The sequence below is a fragment of the Prionailurus viverrinus genome, chromosome A2, assembly GCF_022837055.1.
Source record: "Prionailurus viverrinus isolate Anna chromosome A2, UM_Priviv_1.0, whole genome shotgun sequence".
NCBI lineage: Eukaryota > Metazoa > Chordata > Mammalia > Carnivora > Felidae > Prionailurus > Prionailurus viverrinus.
The window spans coordinates 102,757,165-102,779,860 of record NC_062562.1 but is presented as its reverse complement, the minus strand read 5'-3'; positions in this window follow the sequence as shown (position 1 = coordinate 102,779,860).

Here is a 22,696-nt window from a genome sequence, read left to right as displayed (position 1 = left end):
CACCAGTTCTATAATTATACTGGAAGTCCTAAATGGCATAGGACAACAATAAAAAAGAAATACTACTTTAGAAACTTGGAAAGGAAGAAATAAAATCACTACTATCTACAGATAATATAAAATATATTTTTAAACTACAAAAAAGTTCTAGATGAGTCATTAGCCTTCATAAGTGAATGTTAAGAGGCCACTGAATTCAAAATCAATTTTTAAAAGTCAATTGTAACTTTAAATGCTGGCAAGCAACATTCAGGGAAAAATAAAATAAATATACTATTTAAAATACGTCATTAAAAACATGTCAATAAATCTGAAAATGGATATGCAAGATCTCAACAGAGTAAAACTACAGAAACATTAATTTAAAAACTATAGAAATTCTCAGTAAGTGGGGGAATACTGATATTTATGGATTGGAAGAATATATATATTAATTCTACCCAAATTGATATATAGATTAAAAATAATTCCAATCAAAATACCTGGTTTTTAGAAATAAAAAGTTTATTCTAAAATTTATATGGAAATGCAAATTCTCAGAAGAGAACTGTGGAGAGCTTACACAGATATCAAGACTTAAAATAGTTCACAGTTATTAAAATATCAAACTACTGGCAGAAGGATAAATGCATAGGTGAAAGGAATCCAACAGTCCAATACAGTCCTACACAAATGGAGACATATAATGTATTCTAAAGTGGCACTGCAATGCAGTAGAGAATGAGGTAGGTAAACTATAAATCTGTATGAAAGCAAAATAATGAAACTTGGCTGCTACCTCACACCTTATACAAAAATCAATTCCAGGGGAATTGTTGTTCTAAATAAGAAAATAAAACCCTCAAGATGACAGGAAAAAAAAAAGGTCATGAATTGGGGGTTAAATCTTTTTAAAGAACACAAAATAGCACTAGACTTATAGAAACAGAGAATAAAATAGACTACATTAAAATTAAGAACTTCTGTTCAACCAAGACTTCAATATGAGAGAGGGGAAAAAAAGGAAATCAGAGGGTGAGAGAAGATACATTTAGTGAATAAAAGACTCATATAATATATAAAAATTCTAATGTATCAATAAGGAAAAGGTAATTGATCCAGTAGGAAAAAAATGGGTAAATAATGGAAAAAATGAATAGCCATGTCAAGAGAGAAGATATTCAAATGGCCGGTAAGTATGAATAGGTTTTCAACTTCATCAGTGATCTGGGAAATAAAAAATTTTAAAACAGTATAAGATAGCACCATACACTTAAAAGCATGGCTAAAATTTAAAGGACTGTCCACACCATATGTTTGAAAAGATATGGAGCATCTGGAACTCTGACACACTACTAAGGGTTAGGAGGAATTTGTACAATCATTTTGAAAAACTTTTTGGTACAAATACACATTTGGACCCAGAAATTCCACTTCAAGAAATGCATCATATGTGCACAAATAAAAATATATAAACAAGAATATTCATAGCAGCAGAATTCATAACATTAAATATTGGAATCAACTCAAGAGTTCATCAACTATAGAGTGAATATATAAATTGTGGTATATTTGTACAGTGCAAAATTTAACATTATATAGCAGTAAAATAAAATAACTACCACTAGATGGAATAACAGTAAATATGACTCACAAATATGACTTTGAGATGAAAGAAGGCAGACTCAAAAAAGTATAAACTATAATACTATGAAGTGTGGGGGTTCTTTTGGTACAAACATATATTAATTCCTTGTATTTTAAATCAAAACCTCAGTATTCACATTTTTTAAGTCTCACAATATGGATAATATTTAATACCACCAAACATTATAGTTATTTGCAGGTATTCACTTAAGAAACTTCTGAAACTGGTTTTATCTCTGAGAGGGTGTACTTGCAACTCAGAGCAGCTACTTCCAGATGGTGGCGATGTCTTGCTTTGTAGTTACCCAGATATGGCACTATAAATATATACCTTGTCCCTTAGCTTCAAATGGTTTCCTGTTCACTTTAAGGAATTGGAGATGTTTTATTTCCATTTGGTACAGAGAAGTTAGGATTCAGATGTGACACACTGGCAGCCAGAATCACAAGTACTGATCTGGGAAAGTTCCTGTTGTGTAATACCCACATGCCCAATCCCTGCTCCACCTCCCTTCCCTCTCCCTTTCTACTTACTTCACCTGCCTGACACCTAAATATCACTGTTTTCAGAATTCCTGGCTAGGCATCCAAAAGTAGCCCCTAGGTCTATTTCAATTACCTTTCCCTCATTAATGCCATTTTAATGGGAGGGTCCATTTTTAAATTATTAGTTTTATTAAGCTAGGCATCCCAATCATTGTTTCCCTGGGATTTGAGGCCAGGTGAATTTTACAATTAGATTTTATTTACTTACCCAGCACACAGAAAGGGGAATCTCTATACCCAGCTTCTTGCTCTCAAAATCAATTACTAATCTATCCTTTCTTCAATTCTTTATCTTATTTTATTTTGCTGTTTATTTAAATTCCAAGCCCTACAAATCTTTTGAATTATGTCTTAGATGTAAGGAATTAGTGATTCATAAATACTATAATTCTGTTTTAATCAAAAGATTAGTTTTCAATAGAAAAACTAAAGTCAGTCAAAAGGCACTGTTTTTATCTCTAGATTCACTTTTAGTGCCACCAATGTCTGCCTGTGTCATTTAATAACCTAACAAAGAATTATTTCTATCTACTCAGAAATGTAGGCATGGAAGTCAACAGCAGTGATAACATAAATATCTCTAAGGATAGAAATGATCTATACCTGCACTGCCCAACATAGTATCCATTATTTCCATCATTTCAATTAATTTAAACTTAAATAGCCACATTTGGCTTGTGGCTATCCTATTAGACATTGTTGAACGATAGACTAAAATTAGTATGAAAATATTTCCCAAAGTGTGATTAGGAGAGGAAAACAATGCATACTCTCTTAGTCTTGCAGTGTGCGTTAGGAGAATAAAAGTCCTGAGAAGGCCTACAGAAAACAAACTGATTTGATTGTTCATGCCATCACTTACCAAATATATTCAGCCATGGTGACCACCTATATGAGTTACTACCTCCTGGAACTTTTGTTTGGGGGAACAGATGTTGGACAATACAACTATGGAAGTTGAATTTAATAAATTAGTAACATTTTGTGACAAAACAGTTAAGTTCAGAAATATGTCTAAAAAGTAACAAATGAGGTGGAACATGGGCTTTGACCTGAGACTGTTTGGGTTCAAATTCTAGTGCCATCACTTTCTGGATGTGTCACTTTGGGCAATTTGCCTAAACACTCAGCTTCCTCATCTATAAATGTAAAGGAAGATGAGTATCGATTTGACAGGATTAATTTGAAAATAAATGTAGGGGCGCCTGGGTGGCTCAGTCAGTTAAGTGTCCAACTTCAGCTCAGGTCATGATCTCTCAGTTCATGAGTTCCAGCCCCACGTCACGCTCTGTGCTGACAGCTCAGAGCCCGGAGCCTGCTTCAGATTCTGTGTCTTCCTCTCTCAACCCCTCCCCTGCTCATGTTCTATCTCTCTCTGTCAAAAATAAATAAATGTTAAAAAAATTTTTAGTAACAAAAAGAAAATAAATGTTGTAACTTACAAATTACTTGGAACTAATCCTGGCATATTAAAGTTCTCAATAAACACTGGCCATTATGATAATCTGCTATTCTTTGGCAAGGTTTATTTATCGTTCATTATGGTGGTATCAACATGATGATATCAAAATCAAAGAGCAACGTCCTAATTCACTCCACTTTTGCCATAAACATTTGAATTAGGTGAAGAACCAGAATCTTTAAATGTTGAAAGAGAAAACCTAAATGACTTCTGACACAGAAATGTTATGGAGAAAGTTAAGAAATTTCTCCTACAGAAGTCTTTAAAATGAGACCAACCAGAGACTGACTTACAAAGGGCAACTAGGTCCTCTTACCTGGTCTCTTACATTGTAAAGACACATATAGCAGCTATTTCTATTTGAGTAGAAAAAAACAGTAAACAAAGAAATAATTCATCTGCATGAGATACTATCTTTCCCTCTTCATCCACACATCAACTCTCACAAATGCTTTCTAAAAACTGGGAGTTTTGATTATAGGGAGATCCAGAGTTGTTCTTTATATTTTAAAATCATTTATTTTCACGTGAATGATAGGTACACAATGACAAAAACCAAATAGCTATTTATTCTGATCAGTAAGCGATAGTGATTTTTAGCAGAAAGCCACATGACACACATGTAGATTACATTAATACCATTCAGCTTGGAAGCTAGAATAATTATAGGTATGTTTTAAATTTTGTTTTGGTTTGGTACTTTGCCCATTCTACTGTTGAAATAACTGTCACCGTCTCAAGAGCCATTGCTTCTGAAACCACAGGGCAATGAAAATAAATAAGCATGTCTTTTGCAAATATTTGTATTTACTTCATTGTATTTATGAGATGCTACAGTTGCCTGCCTAAGAAACATCTTTATTAAATTCTCATAATTCAGTGATGTTAGGTGTTAGACCAACACACATTAATTGCTTTTTCTATCTTTCTAGATCTCAGAAAACTGATACTTGAAGGTACTGCTCCATAGAAGTGATTTAAAAAAAAAAAAAACTATAACAAAGGAGACTCCTTTACAATAGCTCCTTTCTCAAGGCAAATATTCTCAATGCTAAGTCCATTTACAAAATCTCTTATTTTTTAAGGTTTAGAATTTGTTTAAAGTACAAAATTATGGGGGCGCCTGGGTGGCACAGTCGGTTAAACGTCCGACTTCAGCCAGGTCGTGATCTCGCGGTCCGTGAGTTCGAGCCCCGCGTCAGGCTCTGGGCTGATGGCTCAGAGCCTGGACCCTGTTTCCGATTCTGTGTCTCCCTCTCTCTCTGCCCCTCCCCTGTTCATGCTCTGTCTCTCTCTGTCCCAAAAATAAATAAACGTTGAAAAAAAAATTTTTTTTAAAAAAGTACAAAATTATGAACTTCTTAATGATAAAGTCTATGTATTTGCTTCCTTAAACATGCTCAGCTGCTGTTAAGAAATAAGGAGCCCTCTGAAATTAGAAAAAACGGGAGCCACAGGAGCTTCTCAGTTCAGATACCTACAAAGCCAACATATATACTCATCAATACCTGGACATTTAATAGAGCATTGGTTCTGGACAAATTTGAGAAGTATAAAAGTTTATTAGTGAGAGTTGCCTGATTTTTTGTTTAATACAAAAACCTTGATGCTTTCTCCTCTGATTCAGTGTTTTATGGCTACTTTTCAGCCCCCTAAGGTTTCTAGCTCCCCATCTTGGGCATTCAACCTACCTGGCAGTGGTAATTCTGCCAAGGGTCTAGTGAATCAGTTGAATTGATTGGTTTGTTTGGTGTAAGCCAAGCCTATATAAGGTCATTCTGACAATCTAAGCCATGGTTGTGAGAAGGATAGCTAAAGTGTGTTCATTACCAGTTCACAAGTGTAAGGTAAGGTTATAAATAAGAAGACAAATCACAAAGACAGAATTCAGTAAAAAGGGGGTCTCTAAAGCTCTAAGGGACATGGTGCTAGATAGGCTAAGCATGCTATAATTAGGTTATTTCATTCATGCATTCATTTACCACTAATTCAAAAGTGATGGTTAAACATCTCCTTTGCACTAGGAATTGGTGAATAACATTCACTAAGGGACAAAATACCTACATCTTTACAGAGTAACAATTAATTTAGGTAGTAAATTCAATCATAGTAATGGGAGAAGTTCAAATAATGCACAAAGCCTCCCTCACATATATTGGAAAATACAGAATCAAAGCTTCCAAGGTAAAACAGACCTGAGAGAGCATGTGGTTCATCATCCACACAGAGGAGAAAACTGCAAAAAGCTCAAACACCTTTCTTAAGTGCATGTAGCTGAGTCATTCGTTGGTGAATCGTAATTAGACCCCATGTCTCTTGACTCTCAGTCTAGGACTTTATCCACTCTAAAATATTTTTTTGTAATCTTCTGTAAATAATGACCCTCTCCATCACCTTTGGACATTGAACTCAAAGACTGACTCAGATCAGACAAGGATAGAAGAGTTGTATCTTGACAGAACACCAAATGAGATATTGTTGGGTAGAGGAAACTTTGCTGTATCCTTAAATCATTTCATTTACGCAACTCCAACTGGGCAGAGAGCCAGCTCTGACTTTGTAGCTCTTGTTATCAGGATTTCCTCCAAGCAGCAGTACAGGAAGAATAAAAGAAAAAAAATACATCTGGAGCACTGCACTCTAGAACAGGGACTAGCAGACTTTTCCACAAAGAAGCAGAGTGTATATTATAGACTTTGTAAACTAAATAGTCTGTGTCACATCTATTTAACACTGCTGTTGTAGCAGGAAAGCAGCCGCAGACCTAATAAGTGAACAAGAGCATGACTGTGTTCCAATAAAACTTTATTTATGGATACTGAAATTTCAGTTCCATCTAACACTCCCATGTCATGAAAGATTAGCCTTTTTGATTTTTCAACCATTTAAAAATGTAAAAAACAATTCTTAGCTCATAAGCCATACATAAACAGGTGGTGGACTTTAGTTTGTCAGCTTCTGCTCTTAGAGGAACATATAGATAATCTAACTGCAACACAAAATGTACATAAAAGAAAAAAACAAACTATTTTGAGTCCAGTAAATGCAATATTCACAAGGACATTGTTCTTTATAATCATAGCTGCCCCTCAGATATATTTCTTAAATTCTTTTTGAAAACATTTCCAGCCTCTATAATATATTACTATAAACTCTTAATGTGAGAGGCTCTTTTCCTTCGTTTGCATCATGAGCTAAAAGCCCCACAACCACTATCCTTGTGTTTGAGCATGGCAAGTGCAGTTTCTACAGTCAAAAGCTGTGATTTTCCTCTGCCTACCCTTAGCCTAAATGGCATCCTATTATACCAATCAGAAGTGTAACAAAAAGTTTCAGTTCTTTCCAAATCTAAAAGAATGATCTGTGGCAAATACAAAATGCCCTTATAAAGCCAAGCAAGGTAATTTGAAAAAAAAAAGGTAATGAGTTTCAGGTTCATGAAATGTGATATTGACAACAGCAGAAATAAATTGCTCCTATTTAACTGCAGTCTAGCTCAGAAGAGATGAGCATAAGCCATGCTCCAACAATGCAGCTGATGCCGGACCCTGAGAGACACACTCTATTAAGACCAAAGTGCTATTAAGGAGACAGACTTACACTGTAAAGTTGGAAGGGGTGGAGGAGAGGAAGAAAGCCTCAATCTACACATCTCAGGGACTTGACAGCACTTGGCTTCCTATAAATCTGTCTAAGTAAAGTTATTAAGTGGCTGAGAAATATACCATTGGCAGCCAACCTGGGACAACAATGGAAAATGGATAGCCAATAGACAAGACAGACAAGTAAAAGGACCAGGAAAGATGCTTGCTCACAGATTCTGAGAGGTAATAAACACTGCAAATGGGATTTGGGCTGCATCTCTCAGCACTAAGAAATAGCAGATTCTGAGTAGACTGCATAGCTGCATTATCACCCACTATTTCCTAAATATGGTTGGGAAAGAAGATCTGAATTCTATTGGAAAATGGTCTGGAATTTTCTAGTTATAATAAATGTGCTGAATGAAGTCAAAATAAAGACACCCTCCCCCAAAAAAAGAAAGACTCAAGGAAAGTTCATTCTTCATGCATTCCAAGATAAAATTAAGAATAATAAAAGCAACACAGTATGTTTCACTTCCTAATTCCTGAAGCTTACTACCCAAAACTGAAAAGATGATCAATAAAATCAATTAAGCAGAAAACTACTTGTTTAGTAATGTATAGAATAGACACCAGTTTTCTAATTTTACTTCTGCTATCACTTAATCTAAGTAACACTGAAATATCTTAACAAAGCATCCATTTAGGAAGTCATTTTAAATTTTGCTAAAGTCTAAGGTGTCAAATACATGTGTGTATTGCCTTATGGGCTAGATCATTAGAAACGTTGCATTAGAAACGTTTGCATCTATTGAACCTTACTTTGCAGGTCTTACAACAAATAAACTGAAGACATGATAAATAGAAGTGATACTCAGGAATTCAGGGTTCAAACCCTGACTCTATCACTAACTAGATGCAGAACTTTTAGCAACTCCATTTGCTTCTCAGTTTCCTGATCTTCAAAATGAAGAGATGATGATTTCTCTAAGAACACTTAAAACTGATATTCTGAGGCTTTATATTAAAGTGAATACTCTTTCCAAATGTTTGAAATATATAATTTAAGAACTGTATAGAACTCAGGGGTGCCTGGTGGCTCAGTCAGTTGGGTGTCTGACTTCAGCTCAGGTCATGATCTCCTGGTTTGTGGGTTCTGTGCTGACAGCTCAGAGCCTGGAGTCTGCTTCAGATTCTGTGTCTCCCTCTCTCTCTGACCCTCCCCTGCTCATGCTCTCTGTCTCTCAAAAATAAATAAATGTAAAAAAAAATTTTTTTAAAGAACCGTATGAACTCAAAATTCAAAATATTTTTATTAAACGTAGAAAAAATATGACAATGCCAAGTATCTCTGGTTATTTTTATGTTTAAAGCAATTAGAAGTCTAGAATGGATGTTATTAGAAGGTGTAAGGAGGGCCACATGTTATCCCACAAATGTGTTTTGATTGTCCTGAATCGTACAAACCAACAATGTGTTTTAAAATTTTAAATTAATTTTTCTCTCTTAAAAATACGGAGACCTCTTAAAAGAAAAAGATATCAGATCAGAAACATTAAGTCTTTATTTCTACACTGCAACAGTAAGCAAAGACACGGCTGTTCTCCTGAGATAGTGAATGAATTCTTTCATTCATCATCATCCTCACTCCTGTTGTCTCCAGATACTGCAGTCCAGTTTCAGCTGCCGTTTATCATCACATCTGCTCAGTCACTTTTCTTAAAGTACAGTTCAGGGAAAAATGAAATATTCATTGGATTCATCTCTCTATCAAAATTAAAAAATAGAAGGTCTACCAAAAGGACTATGGTATTTAAGAAAACTAGAAGAATACATACAACTTCTGAGAAGTAAAGACTCTCACTCCTTAAATAATCTGCAAATTAAATGATACAGAAAGAATTCAACTTAGTCAATTAAGACCACAGAGCCTGCTTGGGATTCCTTCTCCCTCTCTCTCTCTCTCTCTCTCCCTTGCTCGCTATCTCTCGCTCTCAAAAATAAATAAATAAACATTTTTAAAAACTGAATGAGTTCTATAAACGTTCACATTTGTGTACTGCTTCTGGACAATGGCACAGACTTGTAAGTATCTTAGTAAGAATTCCCCTTCAACGGACCTAAGAGAAAGCCAATTCTCCTCTCAAAGGTAAAAGGAATCATTTGGGATTTATCTTTAAGTATGATTCGTAGGAGAGCTAATCCTGTGTGATGCTACCTTCATTTCTACTAAATAATCTGATCCTCACCCAGAGCAAAGTGTTACAATAATGGTAATAATAGTAATAGGAATAGTAACAAAAACAGCACATTAAAATAATATACCCACCCTTTAAGAATTAATGTGCACCACACACAAACCTGGAAAATCCACACATTTTTGTCCTTGTTAATTGTCACAATTATCCAGTGAAATGTATTACTTTTATCATTGTATACCAAAAAAACTGAGGCCCACGGAGATTAAAGAACTTCCAGTTTAGCAAGTAAGAGACAGACGAGGTTGGGGCGCCTGGGTGGCGCAGTCGGTTAAGCGTCCGACTTCAGCCAGGTCATGATCTCGCGGTCCGTGAGTTCGAGCCCCGCGTCAGGCTCTGGGCTGATGGCTCGGAGCCTGGAGCCTGTTTCCGATTCTGTGTCTCCCTCTCTCTCTGCCCCTCCCCCGTTCATGCTCTGTCTCTCTCTGTCCCCAAAAAAATAAATAAATGTTGAAAAAAAAAAGAGAAAAAAAAGAGAAAAAAAAAAAAAAAAAAAAAAAAAAGAGACAGACAAGGTTCAGTCACTGAGAAACCCAAATCCATGATCTTTTCTGCCTCCCTGAACATTGCCGGCTACAAAAGAAACGGACATCTTTACATGTCTAACCTAATAACAGGGAGAAAGGGAGTAACAGCACTGGGGAGACTCAGGCTCAATAATTTCTATCCCCTCTCTCCCCTCTTTCACCCATGCTGCCTGAGTAACTGGTATCTCTAGGCTGTCAGATAAGGCAGTAACAAGCAGTCTGTCACAGAACACCCTTCTTGAGTGAAAAGTAACCAAAACTGTGAAAACCCTCCTTTTCACTTCATTTTAAAGTCCACATTCATTTTAAACCATTGAACTTTTTTCCCTCACTAGCAATACTGAAAAACACTAAGTAGCCCACGAGTACCCAGGTGAAAAGAAAATCCCAATCTTATCTAATTGCTTTATTTTATCCTCTTCTTTGATTTGTAATGCATTGCAATTTCATCTACAATTTGCACTCTCATTTTTACAGCAGATCAATTAAAGATAACTGGACAAATGCTTGATTGTACTCTGAAAGCCAATTTTAATATTACTTCCTGATGAGGCTTATCTTAGCGATGCAATCTCTCTCATTTTCCTTTTACTTCTTGGGATTTCCAAGTGTTATAAATCAACCAAGTAGTATATATAATACACACATAATTCTGTTTATCAGTTTGCTCTCATGAAAACTAAATAATAAAAAACAAAACTGGAAAAATTGACTCACAAAACTAATATTCTAGTAACTCCCTGACATTAAATCAAACCTGAATTTATTATCAGACAAAAGCAAGCAAATTTACCAAATGAGTTTAGGTAACAAACATCAAAGAAAAAAAGTCTTTCAATATTTCCAGAAATATCTCAAAAGCAAGAAGAATATTAGCTAGTCTAATTAAGAAAAGTATGGTACCCTTTAATACACTTGTGCTGGTAACTCACAGATTTCTGTTGTCCTAAGAAATAAGAGAAGATTAAGACAGAGAAGTTAGGAATAGGTGTATATAACTAAGATATGCTTTTAAATGCTGCATATGCATCATCGTCAAAACCCAAGTACACTTAGAACTATGTACACATCAATACATCATCCTAATAGACAATTTTGCAGCATATTTTAAAACTCAATCTGTGTGCATCTTTTATCCAGAATTCAATATTTAGGGGTTTCTCCTGAGGAAATTCTCAGATAGCCTCACAGAGATAAAATTCCAGGATGATCATTTTTTATTGACATTGATGTCAAATAAATAGGAGACTGGATAAATAAAATATGATACATTTTTATAATGGAATACAAAAACTAGATTAAAATGATATTGCAGGGGCACTTGGGTGGTTCAGTCAGTGGGCATCAGACTCTTGATTTTGACTCATGTCACGATCCCAGGGTTGTGGTATACAGCCCCATGTCAGGCTCTGCACTGAATAAGGAACCTACTTGGGATTCTCTCTCTTCCCTTCTGCCTCTCTCCCCTGATTGTGCTCTGTGTCTCTCTCCTAAATAAATAAATAAATAGCCTATATGTTAATAATATAAAACATATTAATATCATCTACTACAAGTATTAATTTGTTCCACATCACTTAGGAAAGGAAACCTTATATGCTTGTGTTTTTTCCAAATCATTCAGGCTCTATGTCCCCCACTTACCAATGAGGCAAAAGCCTTACTTTAATCCTATCTGGTAGTGGGGCAACACACTTCCTAACAATGCATCCATAGGCTTACAAGATTGAAACTGCTGTTCCTCCTTCTGCTATACCCAGCTCCCCTAGGGCTTGCTCTTTGCAGCCTGTGAGCCCTTGAGAACCTGGTGGTCTGAGAGGTCATGCAGAGCAAACCCAGAATCAGCCTATACTCTGCTCTCAAGGTGTGGATTCAGAGTAACCATGGCAACCTGAAGCCATCCCAGTCCCCACTTCCCAAACTCTGGGCAAACAGGCCAGTCTCTGAAATTTCCACAGGGGCCAGTCTTCTCCTTTACCCACTTAGGGGGAAGATCCTTGGAAAAGGCACCATCAGGTCCTGCACATTCTCTCTCACTGCTCTCTAAAGGACTTCTCTGTGCCTGAGGGTTTTGTGTTTGTTTTTTGTTTTGTTTCCTAGAACCAGAAATGCTTTTTTCCCATATAAGAGTCTGAAAATTCCAGAGAATTAACAGTGTCTTCTCACCAGAATAGGCTTCATTGAGCTCATTGGAGATGGTATATAAATACTCTGGCCCCTTCACCCCTCTGCAGAGGATGAGGAGATGATTTTAAGTCAAGTATTTTGTATTAGTTCAAAGTTTCCTTACAGGGTTGAGCTCCAAGTGCCCTGTGGGATTAGGCTGAGTAATGAACCATTTATTGGTCTCCTTCCTTTCCCTAATCACTTCTCTGCCTTCTTGTTTGTTTTTTTTTAACATTTATTTATTGATGTGAGAGACAGAGCATGAGTAGAGGAAGGGGCAGAGAGAGAGGGAGTGACAGAATCAGAAGCAGTCTCCAGGCTCTGAGCTGTCAGCACAGCGGTGCTAGAACGCGGTGCTAGAACTCAGGAACTGTGAGATCATGACTGGAGCTGAAGTCGGACATTTAACCGACTGAGCCATGCAGGTGCCCCATTCTCTGCCTAATTGTTATTTTCTGCTCTTCCCAAATGAATCTCTGATACTCAAATCCTTTTCTCAGTGTCTGCTTCTGGGATAACCTAAACTAACAATTTTCTTTTCCTTTTAAATCTGGGCACTTCAACCACTTCAACTTGAAAAACTAGCCTTTCTCAAAGGATGAAGACAAAGCAAATTCTCCTTGTGATCACAAAATACCAAGGTCCCCAAAGATCATCTGATACAAGACAGCCTGCATTCAGCTACTTTTTTGGAAGGGGGAAGGAAATATACTTTACTTTTTACTTATTTTTTTCTGGTTTCCTATAGCCATAGGGAGAATAACAAAAACAAACATCATATGGGAAACAAAACAAACAAAACTTCATATGGGAAAAATATTATTCTGTGTTATTCTTCCATAGTAGTAATATGATCCTATTATTCTTTTCACTGTATATGTGTGTGTGTGTGTGTGTGTGTATATACACACACACACACACACACACACACACACATAAAACATACATATACATATACATAAAACATATATATATATATATATATATATATACACACACACGTAAAACATAGACATGAGTGGATATGTTAGCCTTTTTTATGTGAAACAAATTACTCCATACTTTAGTGGCTTGAAATCATATTAATTCTCACAATTCTGGCCTGGGTTAATTTGTGTGATAACTGCACTCAGATATCAGACAGATATGAGAGGACCTATGGGCTGGACCTATTCATGCGTCGGTGGTTGGCAGTTTGTTTTTGAAAGATTTTCTCTAGAATGTATGACTAAGGGTAGAATTACCCAATTGCATGTTATCTGCACCCTCGATTATATTAGATATTGCTAAAGTGCTTTCCACTGAGGTTGTACCAATTTATATTTACAATGCATAGGAGAGCTACTGTTTTTTCACATGCTCATCAACATTTGAAACTGTCAGTTTTTTTACTGGACTTGAAACAGTATCTCACTGATGTCTTATTTCATTTTCCTGTTTTAAATTAAGAATACATCTTTTTTTCATATTTATTGGACATACAGGCTTCCTTTTCTTTAGATTGTCTCTTCATATCTTTTGTCCATTTTTCTGTGGGCTTGCCTCTTGCTAAAAGGCAAGAATCTTTATATATTCTGGGTCTTGCTGTTGTGGGGATCCCAAAAATTACACATTTCTTTTCCAGCCTCTGGTTTATCTTTTAAATTTGTGCACATGCCCTTTTGCTTGGGGGTGGGGGGGGCACAGGTTTGAGTGTAAATTATTCAATTTGTAATAAAACAAATTATCAATTTTTCTTTTTTTATTTCTTATTTCTATGTTGCTTTACATTTATTGAAGTTGGGTAATCTGAGGCATTAATTCTCCAAATGTGAGAATAGAGTTTGAGTCATGCTAGCATCAAAAGGTACTAAAAATCATTCCACAGTGTAACAAACACAACAAAATAATCATTGTTTCAGTTTTTATAATATCAATTGTATGTATGTTTTATTTTTCTTTCTGGATGTTATATAACCTTTGAAAATCACTTTGTTTTTCTGGTATAAGAGAGGGATTTGGTTGCAGTAAGACAGGCTAATTTTAAATCAAGGGACTTTTGCTAAGTGAAATAAGTCAGAGAAAGATGAACACCATGTGACTTCATTTGTATGGAATTTAAGAAACAAAACAAAAGGACAAAGAAAAAAAAATGACAAAAACAAAACAAAACAAAACAAAACAAAAAACCTCAAATACAGAGAACAAAGAGGAGGTTGCCAGAGCGGAGATGGGTGGGAGGATGGATGAAATAGATAAAGAGGATTAAGAGCACACTTATCCTGAGCACTGAGCACAATGTTTAGAATTGCTGAATCATTATATTACACACCTGAAACTCACATAACCCTGTATGTTAATTACAGTTCAGTAAATAAATCATAAAAGTACATTAAAAAATGAAAAAGGGACTTCTTCCTTTTTCTATAAAATCTTATAAATCAGACCTCTGTATTGACTCAACTCTAAAGGTTATAGAGTCAACTATCAAAGCTGGTTCCAAAGAGATATAAATAATTTCTTGTTAAATACCATTTGTAATTATAGAGCTAAAATAATCAAACATATCATGTGTCAAGATCTGTGCTGACTAGCAGCAGCAACATGATGGAATCCCCTGCCCTACGGCACCCTGCTGCCTGAGCTCAGTCGTGGGAAGGGAAAGATTTCCCTCTTAAAACACCTAGCATTTCCCTCAAAAAGCAGCAAGCAAGGAGAAATAAATTTTTTAAAGAGCAAAGTAAATAAATGAATAATTCTTTTTATTCCCCTACTCCAAATCATATAAATATCTTTAACATCCCAAAATCTAAGTGAAAATAATTAATGTGTAATAGCCTTAAAATGTTCATGCACTGGGGCACCTGGGTGGTTCAGCTGGTTGAGCATCCGACTCTTGTTTTCAGCTCGGGTCACAATCTCATGATTCATGAGATCAATTGAGCCTTCCATCAGGCTCTGGGCTGACAGTGCCACAGCCTGCTTGGGATTCTCTCTCTCCCTTTCTCTCTCTGACCCTTCCTTGCTCGCACTTTCTGTCTTTCTCTCAAAATAAGTAACTTTGGCAGTCGGTTAAGCATCCAACTCCACTCAGGTCATGATCTCGCAGTTCATGAGTTGGAGCCCTACATCAGGCTCTTTGCTGACTGCTCAGAGCCTGGAGCCTGCTTTGGAATCTGTGATTCCCTCTGTGTACGCCACCCTCCCACTCCCCCCCACCCCCCACTCATGCTCTGTCTCTCTCTCTCTCTCTCTCTCAAAAATAAATAAATGTTTAAAAAAGTTTTTTAATAATAAACAAATAAACAAACTTAAAAAAATGTTCATGCACTTATTTCTACCAGAAAGATATTCCATGAGAAAAATATAGCTAACAAACTTGGTATAAACTTTAATATATAATAGATAATAGATACCTATCAAGTGATCATTTATATTTACTCTTGTAATGGTTACATGCATAGCCTAACTTTGGTGCTGGACTTTGAGATAACTCATGTGGAGCTCAGACTCTACACCCATTTTTGAAGGTCAGTCCTTTTCTCCCCTGTGTTGGGAGCATTCCACTTCATAATGTGATTTTTCTAGTGCAAATGAACAGATGACACATATGAAAATAGTCCAAGAACCCAAAGGAAAACTAGCAACTGAGCAACCAATGACAAAAATCTCCAAACTGAAAAAATATAAATAACCTATTTATTATGGAATGTTGGTTCTTATGATAATGAGAAGCAATAGGTAGAAATCAAACAATTTAATTACACAATTATTCAAGTTGCACTTTTTTATTTCTCAAAACTTTATTAAACACCTACCACATGCTAGACACTGCTCTCATACTCAGCTAAGATTGTAAAGAGAACATGTACAGATCTCAGTGATATTTTGATGCTAAGAACTGACTCAGGGATTTTTTTTTCCAATGTTAATGAAAGAATCCTGTAAGTCAAATAATGCCAGGTTACTTATAGATTGTGACTAATTTTATATCATCATCCTTGGTTTATTTTGTCCTATTCTTCACTCTTTAAACTACTTTCATTTATTTGAATATGAGTGGAATTTATATGCTCTAAATTTATATATTCATATGTGAACTATACATAAATGTATACACTTATATAAAAGCAATCATTATTTACTCTGAAACTCCTAAGATATTCAGATTAGCAATGATGAACAGTAAGAGATTACAACATGAAAAAACAATTTAATGCAGAAAAGGTATTATGCTCATGCCTTAGTATGTGTTCTCCCAGAAACAGACTGCTAGACAAAGATTTTAGTTCAAGTAGTTTATTTTGGAAATGATCCCAAGAAAGGATGAGAAGGAAGGGAAGAAAACCATAAAGCAAGTTACCTCTGCAAGTGACAAAATCTTTATCTAGGAAACACCTCATATAGCTTCACCACCCAAGCTAGGGGTGAAGAAGGTGTGGTTGTTTATATATTAACTCTCTCCCATAACAGGTTGAGGGCTGCTCCCAAAGTTTTATTAACTGTCTGCATTTTTGGTGTCCACAGAAGAGGTAAAAATGAAGGAGGTGAATGGGGTATTGATCTACACTTCTTCTCTTCTTCGTTATAAATTCTCTGAAGGTTCTGTTTGTAAACATAGTAGAAATAGGGAATTTGGAAATTGATATGAAGAATGGGTTCAAAAAAATAAATCATTTTATACATTTCTTAATATGAAGTTTATGCTTACGACAAACTTCGGTATCTTGCCCTCCTACTGAGAAAAAAAAATGTTTCCATTTGACTCTTGAATGAGGAGTAGAAATTTACTAAGTGAGGTAGGAGGCAAAGAAAGTTTGGGGATAAGCATTTAAGCAGAGAAAACTGAATATACAGAAGCAAGCCTATATAAACATAAGGAAATGTTTGAAAAGTAGCAAAGTGTCCAGGACTGCTAAAGCACTGAATGCAAGAGGGAAGATGGCATGGAGAAGTAGCCAGGAAACATTTCCCACAGGCTTGCTTACACTATTCTAAGGTATTAACACCTATTCTAAAGGCAATGGGAGATGACTAAAAGATCTAAGTCAGAATTTAAGCATTTTTAAAATGGCTTCTAATGAAACATTGGAAGAAGAATGGAAGTAAAAAAAGGGAAGCAGCAAACTGAAATCTGGAAATAATGGTGGTTTCCATGGACATTAAGAAAGAGAGAAGAGGGAAGCCTGCGTGGCTCAGTCAGTTGAGCTTCCAACTTCAGCTCAGGTCATGATCTCACAGTTCGTGAGTTCAAGCCCCACATCGGGCTCTGTGCTGACGGCTTACAACCTGGAGCCCACTTTGAGTTCTGTGTCTCCCTCTCTCTCTGCCCCTCCCCTGCTCACACTGTTTCTATCTCTCAAAAATAAACTTATAATAATAAAAAAAGAGAGAAGAGAATATATGAATATATTTGAAAGATAATGGGAGGCAGAAAAGTGAAGAAGAAGAAGAAGAAGAAGAAGAAGAAGAAGAAGAAGAGAAATTTAAAAGAAAAAAAAATCTTACAAATATTTGCTGTCACACACTGGATGAATAAAAGCAAATGGCAGAAGTGGTCAGGAGGTCAATATCTTCTCTGGTCTGCAAGAGACAATTCCTTATAGCTAATATTACATATTATGGTATTTTGTACATTAAATGTTTTAAATTATTATTTCTTCATTTAACTAAATTGAGGCATGTAATTCAATTACAAAATTGAAGGAGGGAGTGGTAAAGGGAATGAAATATTCATTAGGAAGCATTTCCCATCAACCACTTGTTCATGCTTAGATCAAACAGATCTAATAATTTCTTGTTAAATTCATCAGTTTTCATTAGAAGAGTAATTGTATTTGGTAAAAGGTAATGGTTACAGCGTGTTACACAATTAACACAGTGTGAAATGAACTAAAATATGTTCTCTATAGCTGATTTTCTGAAAAACTGAATACTGGGTTTAGGATATATAAATGTAAGATTTTTCTAAACACTCTATCATTTTGTTAAATCAAATCAAGTCTTATTTATGTTTCAACTGAAAACTAACACTAGCATTTAGACAATATAAAAATTGATAATGTTTTCACATAGTATTCAGGGCTAAGGGAACAAAATTTAACTTTTGTAAATGATCATGATGTCTGCATGAAAGACCAGAGGAAATAGCTTAAACCTCTGTTGGTAAAGTTGCCTAACAGGTCAAAACTTAAAGTGTATATTTAACCCTTTGAAATTCAGGTCTTTGCTTTCTATTTTAATATTTTTTTCTAGTTGTAAAGTCAATGTGAAACTCATTTGAAAAATATGAAAAATATGAGTAATACTGAGAAGAATATGTAGGAATTATAATTGAAATATGGTGTTAAAGCGTTCTGGGTGTGTTTTGTTACATGCTGTATTATATGGTATTACAAATGTTATATTGGCCATTTAAATATGCGTGTATATGTATATACGTGTATGCTACATCAAGAGTATAATATCTTTATATCTTATTGTACCTTTCTGCATTCTCACATACTTTATTGATGTATAATTTAGATACAATAGGCTACATTGACTTGGGCAAATATATACACTAGTCTAACCACCACCACATAAAAGATTTACATTTTTAACTCTCCAAAAAGTTCCCTCTTATAAAACTATCCCAATCATTACTCCTACCCAAACTCTAAGCTCTTGGCAACCTGATCTGCATTCAGCCCCCAGAGATTCGTTTTTGCTAGATTTTCATATAAATGAAATCATGCAGTATGGACTTTGAGCCTGGCTTCTTTGCACACAGTGATACTTAATATTCATCTGTCTTGTTGCATATATCAATCGTCTTTTCCTTTAATTACTAAATAGTGTTTTATTATACAGGCAAAGACAAATTTGTAAATTCATTCATCTGTTGAAAACTTTGGGGTTGTTTCCCGTTCTTGGCTAATGTAAACAAATCTATAATGAACATATGTGGACATGTCTTTAACACTTTGGACAAATAAACAGAAGTAGAATTGCCCCAGTTGTATAATAAGTTCATGCTTAACTGTTTTCAAACATGTTAAACTGGATTTCAAAGAAACTGAACAATCTGTGTTCCCAAAAGCAGTATGTAAGAATTTTAGTCACTCTACATGCTCATCAAAAGTTGGTGTTGTCTTTTTGCTTTTAGACATTATAATATGCATATAGTAGGATCATATAGTGGCTTTAATTTGCCTTGGACTAATACTGGTGAACATCTTTAATTTGCTTAAAAGTCTTCATATATTTGCTCTAGCAAAGTGTCTGTTCAAGTGTCTATCCATTTTTTATTGATCTGTTTCTTATCTTCTAATTGTAGAATCTCTTTGTATATTCTGGATACAAGTGCTTTATCAAAGAAATATATTAAAAATATTTTCTCTCAGTATGTGGCTTGTATTTTCTTAATAGTGTCTATCACTAATCAGGTGTTTTTTATTTAAAGTGTTCTTTTATTTAGAATTGTGCCTGTGTCCTGCCTAAGAATCTGTTTCCTGCATTTTTTTTTCCTGTGTATTCTTCTGTAAGATTTATAGTTACAGATTTTTTAAATTTAGTTCTATATTCCATATTGATTTAACATTTATATATAGGGTTAAAGTTTTTATTTCTTCTCAAATAAATACCAACTTGTTTCAGAGCTATTTTTAAAAATTAAAAAAAAAACATACTTCTAAATAATAGATGAATCAAAATAAAAAGAGTTAAAAAGAAATGAGCTATCAAGCCATGAAAACATATGAAGGAATGTTAAATGCTTAAATGCATACTATTAAGTGAAACATGCCAATCTGATAAGGTAATATATTATATGCTTTCCACTATATGCTATTCTAGAAAAAAGAAAAACTATGGAGACATAAGAAGACAGAATCTTAATGTTCACTGGTCTTTTATTCTGCAGTGTGTAATCTGACATTAATCCAATATAGTGAAATCTTATTTTGGACACCATATTTTTCATCTCTAGAAGTTCCAATTTACTTTTTTTTATATCTTCCTTTTTTAAACCTTTGTGCATAATGTGCATAACAGCTTTCTAATGCTTTTGTCTGACAATTCCATCATCTTAGTTATTTCTTCAACTGTTTCCATTAATTTTTGTCTTAATTTTGCATTACATTTCTTTCTTTGTATATCCATTTTTAATTGGACAACTCCTTGTCTCCTTAAATCAGCAAGATTCACAGACTCTGCGTGGATTCTCAAAAGTAAGGCTCAACAAACATACTTCTCTTCTCTCTCTCAGGGAATCTTAGGTCTGTGCTGCCTGGTGCTTGAAAACAGTGGTTTTGTTTGGTTTCCATTTTTTTCTATTTTTTTTCTGCAAAAGTATAATTATTTTCTTTTTTAATTTTTTTAAAAAAATTTTAATGTTTATTTATTTTTGAGACATGCGAGAGACAGAGTGCAAGCAGTGGAGGGGCAGACAGATTCTGTGAAGCAGGCCCCAGGCTCTGAGCTGTCACCCCAGAGCCCAACGTGGGGCTCAAACTCACGAACTGTGAGATCATGACCTGAGCCAAAGTCAGACGCTCAACCCACTGAGCCACTCAGGCGCCCCTGCAAAAGTGTAATTCTGTACTAGTTATTCCATTATGGCCAGAAGCAAAAATTCACATTTCTTTTTTTATTCAGTTTAATACTATATAGTAAATTTTTTTCTATTATATGAGTTAGGAGTTGAACTTAGCTACAAATAACAGAAAACCTAAGCTATAATGGTTTAACTATGAAAGTATTCTTTGTTTAACGGGTAAAAGACATGAATAGACATTTTTCCAAAGAAGACATATATATGACCAATAGGCACATGAAAAGATGCCCAACATCACTCATTATTAGGGAAATGCAAATCAAAACCGCAATGATACATCTATCACACCTATCAGAATGGCTAAAATAGAAAATAAAAGAAATAATTGTTGACAAGGATGTGAAGAGAAAGGAAAACTCTTGCACTGTTGTTGGGAATGCAAACTGGTGTAGCCACAGTGGATAATATTATGGAGATTCTAAGAAAAGTTAAAAATCGATCTACCCTATAATCCAGTATTCACATTACTGGGTATTTACCCAAAAAATACAAAAAAACACTAATTCAAAGGGAGACATATACCCCTGTGTTTATAGCAGCATTATTTACAATAGCCAAGTTAGGAAAGCAGTCCACGTGTCCACCGATAGATGAATAAAGGTATATAGATATATACACACACACATACATACACACACAATGGAATATTATTCCAGCTATAAAAAATATATAAAAAGAATAAAATCTTGCTATTTGCAACAACATGGATGGAACTAGACAGTATAATGCTAAGTGAAAGAAATCAGTAAAGAAAGATAAATACCACACGATTTCACTCATATGTGGAATTTAAGGGGAAAATAAGAGGAAAAGAAAAAGGAAAAGAAAAAGAGAGAAACAAACCAAGAAACAGACCCTTAACTATAGAGAACAAACTGAAGGTTGCCAGAGTGGGAATGATGGGTTAAATTTAGGTGATGGGGATTAAAGAATGCATTTGTTGTGATGAGCAGTGGGTGATGTATCGAATTGCTAAATCACTGTATTGTACACCTGAAGTTAATATAACACGGTATATAAACTACATTGCAAATAAAATAGAATCAAATAAAGGATTCTTTTTTCACACTGCAGGAAGATCAGAGACAGTTAATACAATTCTGTGATGGCAGGCCCACGATGCCAACACAAATACAGTCTCCTTAGAAAACAATACCACCCTCATTATTGCTGTCTTGTGAAGAAAAAGTGGTTGCTCTACCTTCATCTTTGTATCTGTGTTCCAGGAAATGAAGGGGAAAGACAGATGGTAAGTGCTAGCTGAATGTGCTCTCACCCGGCAACTTCTTCTCACATCTCGTTGACCAAAATCATTTCACATATCTACCCCTTGGGATAAGGGAAAGCTAGGGAGCATAAATTTGTTGAAACCCAGAACGTTGCCAACATGCCCAAATCAAAGGGGAGCATCTGGAAGCCACATTTCATTAAATATTCTGCAACATTTGCAATAGGTGAATTGTATCCTATAGTACAGAAATACTACCATCTTAACTGACTCCCTACTATTTGACATTTAGAGGCTACCTCAGCTCAGGGGCTTTTTTTTTAGAGCAACAAGTACAGGTAGCTTATATATAAACTCATTAATAATGAAGAAATGAGAAGCCGACATGGAAATGAGAGAAAAGACTTAGATTTTCTGGGGTTTTTACTCACCCCTTGTCTTCCCATGTCAATGAAATGAATCATCTGTCTTTCAAAATTATTTAATTTTTAAAGGAATATGATAACCATAAGAATGAAGAAGAGTCAACATACTTAATTCTCTTCATGTGAATGAAGATACAAAAAAAAAATCATATCACTTTAAAGGTCCCTGACAATTCCAAGAATAAAGTATATTTTCTACATGAGATCTGCCAAACTTCACAAATATAAATCATAGACTCAATGAACCAGTGAAGCCAACAGTTCATATATAAGTGGCTTATCAATGCAAACAGTTACTA